This window comes from Elephas maximus, chromosome 1 (assembly GCF_024166365.1).
Source record: "Elephas maximus indicus isolate mEleMax1 chromosome 1, mEleMax1 primary haplotype, whole genome shotgun sequence".
Taxonomy (NCBI): domain Eukaryota; kingdom Metazoa; phylum Chordata; class Mammalia; order Proboscidea; family Elephantidae; genus Elephas; species Elephas maximus.
The window spans coordinates 112523612-112540812 of NC_064819.1; the positions used below are offsets into that span (position 1 = coordinate 112523612).

The window sequence follows — 17201 nt, forward strand, 5'->3', positions numbered from 1 at the left end:
AACTTTATATATGATCTAGTTTTTATTATATATTTTTTAAAACTCTGTTCTTATTTGGTAACTAACCCAAATCCAAACCATTTGCTGTTGAGTCAGTTCTGACTCATTGTGACCCCATTACGGAGTATTACAGAGTAGAGCTGCTCTATAGGGTCTTCTGGCAGATCACCAGGCCTTTCTTCTGTGGTGCCACTGAGTTGGTTTGAACTCAGCCAAATCTTGGGGTTAGACGTTGAGCGCAAACCCACTTGGTAACTAAATGTGTAATATTTTGAGCTATTGGCTTCACTTTATCTATTTTTAGAAAATTACTTATGATAGGGGCCTAAAGTGAACTAAATAGGCAAATAATTTAATATTTTTCCTTTTCTGAATTTCGCTTCAACTCTAAGTAAGCATTTTGTACTCTGATTAGAAATGATTTGATATGTTTCATCTGATTTTTTTCCCAGTTAAGATATGTACAATTTTGATCTGCTGAGTTTGAAGATGTCTTATCTATTGCAGAAATTTTTAATTTTTTTCTTAAATAATATCTTTTTTATTGTTGTCCATATTCACAATAGATTCCTCTTTCCTCTATGCACCAGAATGTCATATTATTTGTGATTGCTGTCATTTAGAGACTCATACACATTCATCTTAATTTGATCATCACTGAAGAGTATGATTAAGAAAAAATTTCCCCAAAGCCAGGTTTAAATTTTCTATTTTCGAGAATTGCTATGAGATTTAGGAAATTTTTTTTCTGCAAAAGAGGAATTGAATTTTTAAGTGGTAATGAAGAATAAGTAGATCTTTTTCTTGATGGAAAAGTGTATATAGTGAAGATTTTTCAGGGATTTGTGCTGGTATTAATATTACTTGGCAGTTTTGCTAGGGCGTTAGTCTCCCTCATGGTAGGGACCTTGTCTTAGTCATTTTTGCTTACCTGTAGTTTTTTTTGTTTGCAAAATATGAATAATGATATTTATCTAAAAGGATTGTGAGAATTGGCAGGACTGTTTATAAAAATAACACTTGTAACATAGTAGATTGCTTTTAACTATTCCTTTTACTTTCTTTTATATCTTCAGTGTTTTATACATGGAAGGTATAAATAATTTGAAATTAAGTAGGAAGACAGTATAAGGTTTTATGCATAGGAAATGGATTTATAAGCCTCTGTGGAAACTGTGGTGGCGTAGTGGTTAAGTGCTATAACTGCTAATCAAAAGGGCAGCAGTTTGAATCCAGCAGGTGCTCCTTGGAAACTCTATGGGGCAGTTCTACTCTGTCCTATAGGGTCGCTATGAGTCGGAATCGACTTGATTGATGGCAGTGGGTTTGGTTTTGGTTTTTGAAGGTACTCAACAGTAAGGGATAAATTTTAGAGGAAAAAAGTTCATATAATTTAAATTTAATAAATTTTGGTTTTGGTTTTTGGATGTACTCAACAGTAAGGGATACATTTTAGAGGAAAAAAGTTCATATAATTTAAATTTAATAGGTGATGTGGTATTAAATATAATTTGATAAAAGAGACATGGAGATCATTGTAGATTACTCCTAAAGTTCATGTGATGTGTTTTTAGTTCTACCATTTTAGACTTTATCCAGAGTTTCCTAAAACTTTTATTTTCATGCATAATTATGGTTTGTTTGCATATAAACAATTTATGCAAGGTTTTTTGTTTTTTTCCTACTCTTCAATAAGTCTTGAACCTGGAGAAAAGCTAAGTAATGAAACTATATATAACGGCATGAGGAGATAAAGCAAACTTAAAAACATGTAGATATTGAGCTAGAAACTCCTAGTATAACACCCTCATTTTTTAGCAGAGAAACAAAGACTTTGAGAAGTTATGATTTACGTATTTTTCTACATACATATTCTCCTTACAAGAACCAGGACTTCTAAGAATTTTGGCTTTCAGATTCCTTCTTGTGTACTTTCCTTGCTACTTCTGACCTTGTGGGTCCATCCTTTCAACGCCAGTGTGGTGATGTTTTTGAAACATTTTTTAACTTGGAGAAAAATCACAAAAATAGTATAAAGAGCCCCCATATTTATATATACCATTTACCCATAGCCACCGATTGTTAACATTTTGCCCTGTTTGCTAATTTATTATTTACTCTGTCTTAGTCATCTAGTGCTGCTATAGCACAAATACCACAAGTGGATGGCTTTTACAAAGAGAAATTTATTCTCTCACCATCTTGTAGGCTACAAGTCCAAATTCAGGGCATCAGCTCCAGGGGAAGACTTTTTCTGTTGGCTCTGGAGGAAGGTCCTTCTCGTTAATCTTTCCCTGGACTAAGAGCTTCTCTGTGCAGGAACCCCGGATCTAAAGAATGCACTCTGCTCCTGGTGCTTCTTTCTTGGTGGAATGAGCTGCTTACTTCTCTCTTTTATATCTCAAAAGAGATTGGCTTAAGACACTATTCTAATCTTGTCGATCTCATCAATGTAATTGCAGCTAATCCATCTTATTACGTCATGGTGATAGGATTTACAACACACAGGGAAATCACATCAGATGATAAAATGGTAGGCAGTCATACAAGGGAATCATGACCTAGCCAAGTTGACAGATATTTCTGGGGGACACAATTCAATCCATGACACTATCTAAAAAAAAACCAGAACAAACCAGTTTCTGTGAAGTCAGTTCTGACTCATGACAACCTCGTGTGTACAGAATAGAAATGTACACCATGGGGTTTTCAATGGCTATGACATTTCAGAAACAGATTGCTAGCCCTTTCTTCCGAACCCACCTCTTGGGTTTGAGCCACCAACCTTTATGATTACTAGTTGAGTACTTAACAGGTTTCACTACCCAGGGACACTTACTCTATATATCAGTATATTTTTTACTTTTACCATTTAGTTCTCAAGTGTGTATTTCCTAAGAACAAGGCCATTCTTTTATGTAACCATAGTATAATTATTAAAATTCCTCCCTCTAATTCCAATTAATACCACAGGGTACATTCTAGTCTCCGGTAATTTTACTTTTAAGCTCATCGGCAGTAGAGATGAATGAAATGAATAATTGATCTTGCTTTAAGGGAATTTAATTTTCTTTATTAAAAAAACCCAAAAAACCTGTCATCATTGAGTTGATTCCAACTCATAGCAACGCTATAGGACAAAACACAGCTGCCCCATAGAGTTTCCAAGGCTGCCACATCTTTCTCCTATGCAGTGGCTGGTGGGATCGAACTGCCGACCTTTCGGTTAGCAGCTGAATGCTTAACTACTGTGCAACCAGGGCTCCTTTTAATTTTCCTTATAGGTTTTAGCTATCTGTGCTTTTGCAAACCATACCTTGTTGCTTTTGAACATAAAGGCAGTCTGATACTAGACTTGGAAGGATGAATGCTTAAAGAGCAAATTATAATCTTCATTGTTATCAATAGACTGTGATGGGTATGGAAAACCCAACATCAACTCATCATCAGTTCTAACAGAACAAGGGTATACCACATGGCTTAAAATCAGGAAAGGTGTGCATCGGGATTGTATCATTTCACCGTACTTATTCAGTCTGTATGCTGAGCAAATAATCCAAGAAGCTGGACTATATAATGCAGAACACAGCATCAGGATTGGAGATTAGTTAACAACCTTGACTTGCTGAAAGTGAAGAGAACTCAAAACACTTACTGATGAAAGGACAAACTACAGCCTTCAGTATGGATTACAGCTCAACATAAAGAAAACAAAAATCCTCACAACTGGACCAATAAGCAACATCATGATAGACAGAACATTGAAGTTGTCAAGGATTTTCTTTTATTTGGATCCACAATCAGTGCCCATGAAAGCAGCAACTAAGAAATCAGACAACATATTGCATTGGGCAAATCTGCTGTAAAAGACCTCTTTAAGGCCCCGGATAAGTAAAGCATTGTTGAAAAAGAAGAACAAAGTAGGAGGCCTTACTCTACCTGATTTTAGAACCTGTTATACCGCCACAGTAGTCAGAACAGCCTGGTACTGGCACAACAACAGATACATAGACCAGTGGAACAGAACTGAGAATCCAGACATAATTCCATCCACATATGAGCAGTTGATACTTGACAAAGGCCCTCAAACAGTTAAATGAGGAAAAGACAGTCTTTTTTAACAACTAGTGCTGGCATAACTGGATATCCATCTGCAAAAAAATGAAACAAGACCCATACCTCACTCCATGCACAAAAACAAGCTCAAAATTGATCAAAGACCTAAATATAAATTCTAAAACGATAAAGATCATGGAAGAAAAAATAGGGACACTGTTAGGAGCCCTAATACATGGCATAAACAGTATACAAAACATTGTTAAGAATGCAGAAGAAAAACTAGATAACTGGGAGCTCCTAAAAATCAAACAGCTATGGTCAACCAAAGACTTCACCAAAAGAGTAAAAAGGCTACCTACAGACCGGGAAAAAGTTTTTAGCTATAACATTTCTGATCAGCGCCTGAACTCTAAAATCTACGTGATACTGCAAAAACTCAACTACAAAAAGACAAATAACCCAATTAAAAAATGGTCAAAAGATATGAACAGATACTTCACTAAAGAAGACATTCAGGTAGCTAACAGATACATGAGGAAATGCTCACGATCATTAGCCATTAGAAAATGCAAATCAAAACTACAGTGAGATTTCATCTCACTCCAACAAGGCTGGCATTAATCCAAAAAACACAAAATAATAAATGTTGGAGAGGCTGTGGAGAGACTGGAACACTTATACACTGCTGGTGGGAATGTCAAATGGTACAACCACTTTGGTAATTGATTTGGTGCTTCCTTAAAAAGCTAGAAATAGAACTACCATATGATCCAGCAATTCTACTCCTTGGAATATATCCTAGAGAGATAAGAGCCTTTACACGAACAGATAATATGCACACGCATGTTTATGGCAGCACTGTTTACAATAGCAAAAAGATGGAAGCAACCAAGGTGCCCATCAATGGATGAATGGATAAATAAATTATGGTATATTCACACAGTGGAATACTACTCATCGATAAAGAACAGTGATGAATCTGTGAAACATTTTATAACATGGAGGAACCTGAAAGGCATTATGCTGAGTGAAATTAGTTGCAAAAGGACAAATATTGTATAAGACCACTATTATAAGAGCTTGAGAAATAGTTTAAGCTGAGAAGAAAACATTCTTTTGTGGTTACAAGCGGAGGGGGGGAGGGAGGGAGGGTGGGGGAGGACTATTCACTAATTAGTAGATAAGAACTACTTTAGGTGAAGGGAAAAACAACACACAATACAGGGGAGGTCAGCACAACTGGACTAAACCAAAAGCAAAGAAGTTTCCTGAATAAACTGAATGCTTCCAAGGCCAGCATAGCAGGGGCAGGGGTTTGGGGACCATGGTTTCAGGGGACATCTAAGTCAATTGGCATAATAAAATCTATTAAGAAAACATCTGCATCCCACTTTGAAGAGTAGCATCTGGGGTCTTAAATGCTAGCAAGCAGCCATCTAAGGTGCATCAATTGATGTCAACCCACCTGGATCAAAGGAGAATGAAGAATACCAAGGACACAAGGTAATTACGAGCCCAAGAGACAGAAAGGGCAACATGAACCAGAGACTACATCATCCTGAGACCAGAAGAACTAGATGGTGCCTGGCTACAACCGATGACTGCCCTGACAGGGAACACAACAGAGAACCCCTGAGGAAGCAGGAGAGCAGTGGGATGCAAACCCCAAATTCTCATAAAAAGACCAGACTTAATGGTCTGACTGAGACTAGAAGGACCTCGGAGGTCATGGCCCCCAGACCTTCTATTGGCCCAGGACAGGAACCATTCCCAAAGCCAACTCTTCAGACATGGGTTGGACTGGACAGTGGGTTGGAGAGGGATGCTGGTGAGGAGTGACCTTCTTGGATCAGGTGGACACTTGAGACTATGTTGACATCTGCTGCCTGGAGGGGAGATGAGAAGGTAGAAGGGGTTAGAAGCTGGCGAAATGGACACGAAAAGAGAGAGTAGAGGGAGGGAGCAGACTGCCTCATTAGGGGGAGAGTAATTGGGAGTATGTAGCAAGGTGTATACAAGCGTTTGTGTGAGAGACTGACTTGATTTGTAAACTTTCACTTAAAGCACAGTAAAAATTATTTAAAAAAGAAAAAAGACCTCTTTAAAGTATTAAAAAGCAAAAATGTCACCTTGAGGACTAAGGGGCGCCTGATCCAAGCTGTGATATTTTCAGTTGCCTCATAATGCAGTCGAATGCTGGTCAGTGAATAAGGCAGAGTGAAGAAGAACTGATGCCTTTGAATTATGGTATTGGCAAAGAGCATTGACTATACCATGAACTGCCAGAAGAACAAACAAATCTGTCATGGAAGACATACAGCCAGAATGTTCCTAAGAAGTGCGGGTGGCAAGACTTTGTGTCACATACTTTGGACATGTTATTAGGGGCGACCAGTTCCTGGAGAAGGACATCACGCTTGGTAAGGTAGAGGGTCAGCAAAAAAGAGAAAGACCCTGGATGAGATAGATTGACACGATGGCTGCAACAGTGGGCTCAAACATCGCAACAATTGTGAGAATGGCACAGGACCAAGCAGTGTTTCTTTCTGTTGTACATAAGGTCACTATGAATCAGAACCGACTCAACGGCACCTAACAACAACAACAACTGCTATAATTTTAGAATAAAAACAGAGGCAGTTTAATTAAGTGAATATTTCTTAAGCTGTGCTGAAGTTGTGATGGTACAAAATCCATCCCGCAGTCTAAAAGGTTAAGGTCTAGGCCTAGTGGGTTTAGACAGATACAAACTCAAGCAAGTATAATTAGATCATAGAGTAAAATGATCTAAGTTTCCTTAGGTACGTACAGGAACTGTTGGAGGATATATTTCTAAATGGAATACTTCACAAATTTTCATCTTTTCAGAAAAGTTTCAGGAAACATTAGGAATATTATCTGTGACTCTGTAACTATTTTAGTTTGAATGTTATCTTCTAAACTTCTTTTTTTTCCCCCTTCTCCTAACTGTTCTTTGCTTTGTTTCCCTTACTGTCCTTTACTCATACTCTTACGATGGCATCTATACCTATCATACATGTTTACGTATCTTTCCTCTCCACAGGATTTCAGCTGTTTATGGGTGGAGACCCTGCCTTTTCTTCTTTCCCCACTGCGTCTTTATAAAGGCCCAAATCACTGATTTATTTTGTTTGTATTCTAGAGCTTTATATTTTCTCTTACGTCACTTAGATATTTTTTGATAGTGTTGCTGCTTGGGGAAGCATAGTGTAAATAGAACTTGACAGTCTATGTATGGAACAGGTAGCCCTCATACCAGTTGATTGTGTCATCTGTTTCCTGTGTCACAAGGGTATGGTATTTGTGGTTTCTAGGGAGAATAGATAAATCTCTGCTATGGCTGTTAGTGTACTCGTATAAAGCATTGCACTGTGAGAATAAAGTCAGAACTTGATCATTTAGTAGTATTTGTGTGACTGTTGTATTCCTAATTGACATGATATCTTGATTATAAAGAGGGATGGAGTATTGTTTTCTTCATGTTTCTTGGTTCATAAACACCTTTGAGAAGTGGGTAAAAGCCATGCACTGTTTTAAAAATACATATAATTTTATGAATAAAATTTTACATCTCATTTCATACGATTCATGAGTTGTTTTGATATACTTTTGAATTTTTTGAATAGATAATACATTCTCATAGTTCCAAAATCAAACTCTATGAACAGGTGTACCTTAGAATACTTGCCCCCATCCAAGTGTTCTCCTCTGCTCTCTATGAGAAAGCATTTTTATTTTCTTTTTATCTTTCTGGTGTTCATTTGTGCTTATATGTACAAAATCAAATGTTCATATTTTCTTTTTTTCTTAAACAAGGTAGCATGCTCTGGTGGCCAGAATATGTTGCAGTTAAAACAATTTGAAAATTTTATTAAAACAACATAGTCACTTAGGGACCCAGACTTATAATGGCTCTGTCCATCTTGACACATGGTTAATGCTTATAGAGGCAGGGAAAATAGAGCATGGCTTTTAAGAATCCCTTTTTTAAAGCGAGTTAGATTTTCATAATGAGAAGAGCATGAACTTCATGGCTATTTAGTATGACTGGTGATACACGGTGGCCTTCTTGTTAGTTTAAGTTTCCATTTTTAAGTTGCCTCCCATTTCTAAGTGTTCTTCCACTGTATGTTTTCTGTTTAATTTTGTAAAGAGCTTACTAGGATTCTAAGTTTTCTAAGACTCTACTCTAACCTATATGAGTCAAACAAAGAATCAAATAATTGGATTTTTATTTTTGGTCATTCTCGTTTGGTGGCAGAATCAGGTGTCTCATATAAAGCTTACTCCTAATTTTTAGGTGATGTATGAATGGAGCTTTAGCACAGTGTCTAGCAAATTTGTAACCACAGTAGATACTGGTTCTTTTTGTACCACATTACTTCATTCTTATTCCTTTCCCCTTTTCTTTTCTTTTTATATAAAAACCCATTGCTGTCAAGTTGATTTCAACTCACAGTGACCCTACAGGACAGAGTATAACTGCCCCCATAGGATTTCCGAGGAGCTGCTGGTGCATTCAAACTGCCAACCTTTTTGTTAGCAGCTGAGTTCTTAACCACTGTGCCACTAGTGCTCTGACTTCTTATATAGAATTAACTACATTTAAATATATGATAAAGTTATGTTAAGCAGAGCAGTTTTTATTACTGGGAGTTAGAACAGGATGGAGTTGGAAATCAATGTTCCTCAATGCAGGCGTTCATTCTTTAGAAAGAAAATCATTGATAGGAATAAAAAGAGAAGAGGTCCTAGCAAATAGATTATACTCTTACAATTTTATGTTTCCTTTATTTGAGGATATTTGGTATCAATTCTAAAGTCAGAACTTAAATTTGAGGCCATGAAAAACCATTAGGGAACAAAAATAAGTACAGAAAAACATCTGGCTTAAATTTAGTGGTACATTATTACTTAGCGAGCTGTCCTTTTAGTAACTTCTGATGTATTTTGATATTTCTGTGGTTCACAAGTATTGGCTTTTCTCATTTTTGTGTTTCACATTAAAAGTTCGTATGAGTTAAAACTTACGGTGAAACGATCTATTGATGCCGTGTAAACTGAGCTCTTAAAATATGTACAAAATTTCAAGTGCATGCAACTGACCAGAATAAGAAGTCTGATTTACATTTGGTTTTAGTTCATTACATTTATAATTATAAATACTTTGAGCATTTTATTGCACTCTTCAACCTTACTTGAATTTTAGTAGCTTTGGTGAATTATATGTGTTAAAAATACACTTCCTTCTTTGCTTAACCTCTTTACAGTAACAGTGCATTCTAAATCTAGAGCTTTGTGATTATGGGGTGGGAAGTCAGTGGTTGAAGTATACTATAATTTTTTTTTTTTAAACTTTAATTTTTAGGCAGAGAGGTTCTGAATATTGATATGAATGCCAGGAAGTAAGTGCTTTATAAGGAGTGACTACTTAGAACTTTAGTGATGGTCGTAACCTAGTTCTTTAAGTTTTAATTTGAGAGAGTTTGTATCATGCATTATGGCTTGAATTGATGTCCACTATTCCAGTGTCTTTTTTCTTGTTTCCATTTTTTTTTTTTTAGTGCTTCTGTGTCTTAATAGTGTAATAGCCTGTCTTTTATTGGTATTTTTGCAGTCTTTTCAGTCAGTAAAATAGTGTATGTTCATGTGGTTGTTGTTAGGTGCTGTCAAGTTGACATTTGACTCAAAATGACCCCATGTGACAGAGTAGAACTGCCCCATAGGGTTTTGTAATCTTTATGGGAGCTTATTACCAGGTCTTTGTCCCAAGGAGCAGCTGGGTGAGTTCAAATCACCAGCCTTTTGGTTAGCAGCTAAGTGCTTAACCATTGCGTGACCAGGGCTCCTTTTGTTCCTAGTGTCTGTTAAAAAAAAATTATAGTAGATTGTAGTTATAAAATGTTATTTTTTGCTTAGAGAATTGTAATGTCATAGCCACTATCTTTGATTCTTTTACATAGTTTCCTCTTTAAATTGAATAAGTTTTAAAAAAAAAATCGACAAACCAAAATAAATGGGATGATCTTGGTTTGGCCAGTTAAATCCTAGCTATTACCACTAAGAAGATATTTCTGATTCTAGACAGAAATGGGCAATATTACTTGAGCCTTCACAGATAATTTCTTTTTCATGCCCTCAATATGGATTGAAAAGATACAGGATAAAACTTATAAGAAAGCCACTTTGTATTTTCTATAGGAATGTCGTGAATTTACAATCTTTCCTGTTAGTGTTTTTTTTTCTATAAAATCCAAGGTAAATTTTCAAATCAGGAAAAGTTTTGCTTTTCTAGGGAAATGATATATTTAATTTTTATGATAAAATGTTTCCTTTTTCATTTTGTCAGCTATACTTAGCCATTCTTTTTATTTAGAGTGTGTGTTTTTGCTGGTATTCAGATTCTACTTGTTTACTAAGTAGGAACTGCTTTCAGTTTTTCCCCTTGTTCTGTAAAATTCTAAGTCTTCTCCCCGACTTACGCAAAAAAGTTAAAAAAAAAGTAAAGTAAAAATTTTCTGTGACTAATTTGTTCTGCCTCCACTTTATCCCTTGCTTTTAAGACACATTGATCAGGTAGAGGTTTTGTGTTTTTGAGGGAGGTTGATAATAAAGGACAAATATGGTTTTCTCATTTTATCTCTGTTATTTACTTGTATTCTTTTGATATCTTGTAAATCTCATTCAGTCTCATGACTTGAGCTATCATTATGCTTAAACCTCCAGATTTTTTTCTTTTGGCTAATCCTCCCCCCTCCCCCCAAGTTCTAGATTCATAAATCCCACTGACTAGCAAAAAATTTATTTAGGTATCTAATAAGCATCTCATACTTAAGATGTCTAAAACTGATTGTCCACCCTTTTCCCTGTAGCTAAATCTGCTGTATACAGTCCTCCCGTCTTAGTTAAAAATGGCAACTGCATTCTTCTTTTACTTAGGCCCCAATCCTTAAATATATGCTTTACTTTTCTTTTTATCTCATACCCCACGTTTGATTCATTAACAAATCTCTCACTACTAAAAAAAAAAAACAAGAATCTGTGTTCTTTTTACCAATGCTACTACTGCTACCCAGGTGTCGTTTCTTGCCTGTGTTATTGCATTACCCTGCTATTTGCCATTACTTCCCTACTAAGTGGTCCTAACATTGTAGCCGGTAGTCCGGGAGTGATCACACTCCAGAAGGAGGATTTATGTCAGCAACTTCAGTAGATTCCAAGTCCTTCCACTCAGTTTTCACATTTTATTTTACCTTGTTGAGATGAGATACTCAGCATTGTTGTTGTTGTTTGTTAGGTGCTGTCGAGTCAGTTCCAACTCACAGTGACAGAATTAAACACCGCCTGGTCCTGTGCCATCCTCATAATCTTTGTTATGCTTGAGCCCACTGTCACAGTTACTGTGTCAATCCATCTCATTGAGGGTCTTCTTTCTTTCGCTGACCCTTTACCAAGCATGATATCCTTCTCCAGGGACTGGTTCCTCCTACTAACATGTCTAGTTCCTCATTTACTTTAATGATGAACTTGGATTGCTGCCATTAAATGCTTTGTATGTTCACCTGATCCTACTTTGTATTTTTTTTTAGCACTCAATGCAGCTAACATACATTTTCCTGTTTGTTTTTTCCAAGAAGTAGTTATATTTTGGAGCTTTTGGCTGTTTTAATAATGAAGTCACTTTATATGGCAATAGAAGCTATCAAGCAGTTTTGCTTTAGAGATTTAAAGAGAGGGAGGGAGGTAAGGAAATCTAATTTTTAGGCTTAATGGAAAGATGACTTGCTATTATATTTTATGATTGTGACAGTGTTACGAATAAAATGCAAATACAGTTTTTCTACAAGCATAGCAACTAAAGGAAAATCTGATGGATAAAACATATAGACATAAAACCATTAGATATGCCATATTGCTAAGTTACTGTTCTGTCTCATTATGAGACCTTCCATTCTTCTTTTTTTAACCCCTCCCTCCTTTTTTTCATTCTAGTGACTAATATCTTTTTCTCCCTTTTATTTTGTGTTCATAAATCTTTGTCCTTCTGTGTGGTCCTGCTCTCTCTTACTTGAATGGTTCTCAATACTGAATATTTAAAACTCTTTAAAAATAATAGGAACTGAGCGAGGCAGTGTTTTAAGCACTTTATGGGAATCCTCATAGCCATCTTATGAAGAATTCCTATTTTACAGGTGAAAAAACTAGGTTCAGACAGTATAGGAAATGAAGTATGAATGAAGGGACTTGGTTCCTGAGTCCATGTGCTTTACGGCTATACTATGCTGCCTTCAAGCCATTGATTTAATAGCAGAACAGCATCACAGAAGAAAGGCCTGGAGATCTGCTTCTGTAAGCTTCACAGCCAAGAAAACCCGATGGAACAGTTTTACTTTGTAACACATGGGGTCGCCATGAGTTGGAATTGACTCGATGGCAACATTTTTGGTTTTTCGTGGTAGTTTTGAAGTGAAATTTGGTAATTTTCGGTGAGCCAAAAATAATCAGCCTATCTTAGTAGCCTATCTGTTAGTACTGGATATTTTCAATATTTAAGCATCTATTCTAAAAAAAAAAAAATTCTAATGATACATATTTTAATGACTATATATTAAAGGCTACAGTCACTAAACCCAAAAGAGAGCTTTTGTTTAGTACCCGTAATCAAACACACAGACTAAAAGTTGCACCTTTGAACCAACTGCTAAAGTTGCCTTTATCCATCTTTGATTTGTTAATACCATAGATTGTTTCACTTTAAATGCCTTTTAGGTAAGTACCTTATATACTCATCTGTGTCTGAATATTGTTTTGTCTGACAGGCTAGTTATTTAAGCAGTGTATAAAAAATACACCAATTATAATTCTTGCAATGAGGGAGCAAGATGGTGTGGAATTACCTTCCCACCATAAACGCTTAGAAAATTGCATAAAATATAGAAAAAATATTATTAGACAATGGGTGGTAACACAGGACTGGGATTCCTGAAAAAAGGGAAATAAACTAGGAGAGAGCCTACGATTGTCCTGGATTTCTGCCTGGAGGTAATTTCTGGGCTACAATGCAGGGAGGGGGAGGCGTAGCAGATGACTATCAATTTTGCTGAATTGTAGAAGCAGAAATGCGAGTTTAAGGAAGCTGGCAAAAAAACTAAACCCGTTGCTGTCAAGTTGATTCTGACTCATAGCAGCCCTATAAGACAGAGTGGAACTGCCCCATAGGGTTTCCAAGGAGCTGCTGGTGATTTCAAACTGCCAACCTTCTGGTTAACAACCGTAGCTATTAACCACTGCACCACCAGGGCAGCTAGAATTTGTGGCACTGAATACCTGAGGCGAGAGCAGTGTAGAGAAGGAGCTCCCCAAAAATGCTTTTAGTAGGTTCTCTATGCGTTTGACTGAATAGCAGTGTGTGTATACATACCTGTATTAATGTCCCCCCGTGCCCACAAAAAAAAAAGTCATTGCTTTCAAGTTGATTCCTACTCATAGTAACCATGTTGGACAGAGTAGAACTGCCACATAGAATTTCCAGGGAATGGCTGGTAGATTGAGACTTCCGACCTTAAGAGCTGTGGCTCTTAACCACTGCACCACCAGGGCTCCATACTAATGTCAAAGTATATTACAGGAAAAGAAATAGAGATAGAAAAGGGACATTTCATAATGATAGTCAGTTCATAAAAATTATATAACAATTCTAAGTATGTGTAAGCTAATAACAGAACTTCAAAATACATGAGACAGAAACTTCCAAAAGTGAAAGAAATAGACAAACCCACAAATAGGAGATTTTAGCATGCTTCTCTCAATAATGGATAGAATGAGTAGACAAAATTTAGTAAAGATTTAAAACACTTGAACAACATTAACACCTTACTGGAGCGAATTGACATTTGCAGAATAGTTCACCCAACAACTATAGTAAAATACATATTCTTTTGAAGTATACGTGGAATATTAACCAGATAGACCCTGTGTGTTGGGGCATCAGACAAGTCTCAACAATTTGAAAGAATTGAAATAATACAATTATGAAATAATACAATAATAAAATAGGTTTTGTGATCATAATGATGAAATTGTTTTAGATACAGAAAGATAAAACAAAAATCAGTAATCTAAGCTTTCACTTTAAGCTAGGAAAAGAAGAGCAAATTAAAAGTAAAATAAGTAGAAGAAAGGAAATAGTAAGAGCAGAAGGCTATGAAATAGAAAAAAAATTTTGAGAAAATCAAGTTCAACAATTGAATTTTTTTTAAAAGATAAAAAAATTGATAAACCCCTAACAAGACTGATCAAAGAAAAAAGAAATTATCAGTATCAGAAATCTATTAAGGGGTAGCATTAAAGAACCTACAGACATTAAAAGGTTAATAAGGAGATAAAATGCCAGTAAATTTGATGGCATAGATGAGATGTACAAATTCCTTGAAAAGTACAACTTAGCAAAACTGACATTGAAGAAATAGAAACTCTGAATAGCCTATATCAAAGAAATTGAATTTATTATCAAAACTTGACACAATGAAAATTTCTTGTGTAGATATTTTCACTGTTGAGTATCAAGCATTTTATCTTACACAAATTCTTTTAGATTTTTTAGGTCTTTATGACTTTGATAATGTCATCATAAGAAAGATAATTATAGACCATTGTGCCTCATGAACAATGAACACAAACGCAAAAATTCTTAACAAAGTGTCTTTAGTCATCTAGTGCTGCCATAACAGAAATGCCACAAGTGTACGGCTTTAACAAAGAGAAGTTTATTTTCTCACAGTGAAGTAGGCTAAAAGTCCAAATTCAAGGTGTCAGCTCCAGGGGAAGCCTTTCTCACCAATCTTCCCCCAGACTAGGAGCTTCTCTGCGCAGGGACCCTGCCCAGGTCTAAGGGACGTGTTGTGCTCCTGGTACTGCTTTCTTATGAGGTCCCACTATATCTCAAAAGACACAATCCAGCCTTGTAAGTTGAGTCCTGCCTCACTAACACAACTGCAGCCCATCCTCCATCATTAACATAGTAAAGCAGGATTTACAACATATAGGAAAATCACACAATACCGGGAATCATGGCCCAGACCAATCGGTACACATATTTTTGGGGGAACATAATTCAATCCATGACACAAGGTATTCGCAAATCCAATCCAGCAAAATATATAAAGGTTAATGCCTCATGTCTAATGGGGGTTTATCCCAGGCACGCAAGGTTGATAAAAAACAATATAATCTACAATATTAACAGTTGAAAGGAGAAAAACTATATGGTCATCTCACTAAATGCAGAAAAAGAATTTGACATGTTAAGTACTTACGATAAATTGATAAAGCTAACCTACACAAAACCTACAGCTATGTAGATAAATAGTGATATATCTGTACAGTAGAATACTAATCAGCAATTAAAAGGAATGAAATACAGATACATGGAACAGCATGGCTGAATTTCATATAAAGCCTGCTCAGAAAAAGAAGCAGACAGAAGAGGCTTTTGTACTGTCTGATTCAATTTATTTGAAACTCTAAAAAGGATAGACCTGAAGTGACAGAATGATGATGGGAAGTTTCTTGAGGTTAGGGGTAGGAAGGATTGGCTAGGATGGTATACCAGCATTTTTTGGTGGGTGACAGAAACGTTTTAAATTTTGTTGTGTTACATGGTACATAAGTTTGTTAAAAATTAATGAAATGTTCTTTTAAAATGGGTCCATTTTATTGTATGTGAACATTCCCTCGATAGAGTTGCTTTAAAACTATATTACAAAAATATGTATCTTCTCCCCACCATATTAGCTTAAACTGATATTGAAAGTGACTGTGGTAGATTATTGTATTGGTTAGTATTATTTGTTAAGTTCATACAAGTTGTTTCTATAATCCAGTTCTAAAATATTCACAGATCTGTGATTGGGACTTTGTGGCTGTGAGATGTATTAAAATGCTTAAGAATATGGTTTTGGGATCTTTTAGAATTCAACACTGGCTTTGTTACTTGCTACCATATGGCTTTGGGAAAGGTTCTTAATTCCTCTTAATATTAGATGAGTTTACTCATCTGTAAAATTAGGAGTAGTAATGCTTAATGTTAAGCCCATGGCGGTAACCATACACAGTGTTTAGCAAAGTGTCTACCACAGAATAAACCCTGAATAAATGGTAGCTACTCAATTTTTTTTACTCTTTTTATTATTAACCCTGTTGTTGTTATTGTTATGCTTCAGCAGACTCCTTTAGTTTCATGTACTGGTACTACATTTTTCATTACTCTTCACCTTCAATTTGAAATTCTTCTGGGATTTTTTAGATGATTTACTCTGGAACTTTGTTGTTTAACTTTCTTAGATTATAAGGCCTTTTGAGAATCTGATAAAAGCTGTGACTCTTTTCCCCTAAAAATGTACTGATAAGATAACCCATACAGTTTTCCATAGGGGTGTTCATGGACTCACTGAAACCTATAAATAAGAATCCTACTTATTTAGCAAGAACATAAAAAAACAAACTTCCTTACCCATATAATGTTAAATATTCTTTAAAAAATATTGATTATTGTGTTTAAAAATTTCTGATGGCTGCTTTAAAATTAAAGTTACTTTATCCTAGTGTTAAAATGAAAGGTTGTCTTGAACTGTTCATTTTTTTTAAATGAAAATTTGTTAATATTCCCAGGTTTTATACTTAGTATCTCACTCCAACTTTGATCAGATTTGAATCATATTACTTTAAAAAATATATATATTTTATCATGTTTAAAGAAAGTTTACCCAGCAAATTAGGTTCCCATTTAACAATTTCTATACAAAGTATTAAATGGTATTAGTTACATTTTTCACAGTGTGTTGTCATTCTCATTTTTCCCATTCTAGTTGTACCATTTCCAGGGCTCTAGTTTTCCTGCCCCTCATCTTAGCTTTAAAGTAATTTTTGACCTTCTGGTCTCGCATAGGTGATTTTTTTAAAGTAGCTCATTACTCACGGGTGATATTCTTTATTTTACGAGCCAATCTGTTACTGAGCTAAAAGGTGACCTCAAGGGATAATTTTGGTTTAAGGTTTAAAGACTGTTTCAGGGTGATAGTCTTGGGGAGTCCTGTAGTCTTAACTGTTCCAGTAAGTCTGGA

The 17201-nt window shown here is 35.7% G+C and overlaps 1 protein-coding gene across 2 annotated transcripts in view; it reads left to right on the forward strand.

The window, feature by feature from the left end:
* Positions 1-17201, forward strand: part of CD2AP (CD2 associated protein) — a 145683-nt gene that overhangs the window by 84965 nt on the left and 43517 nt on the right. The window lies entirely within an intron of this gene.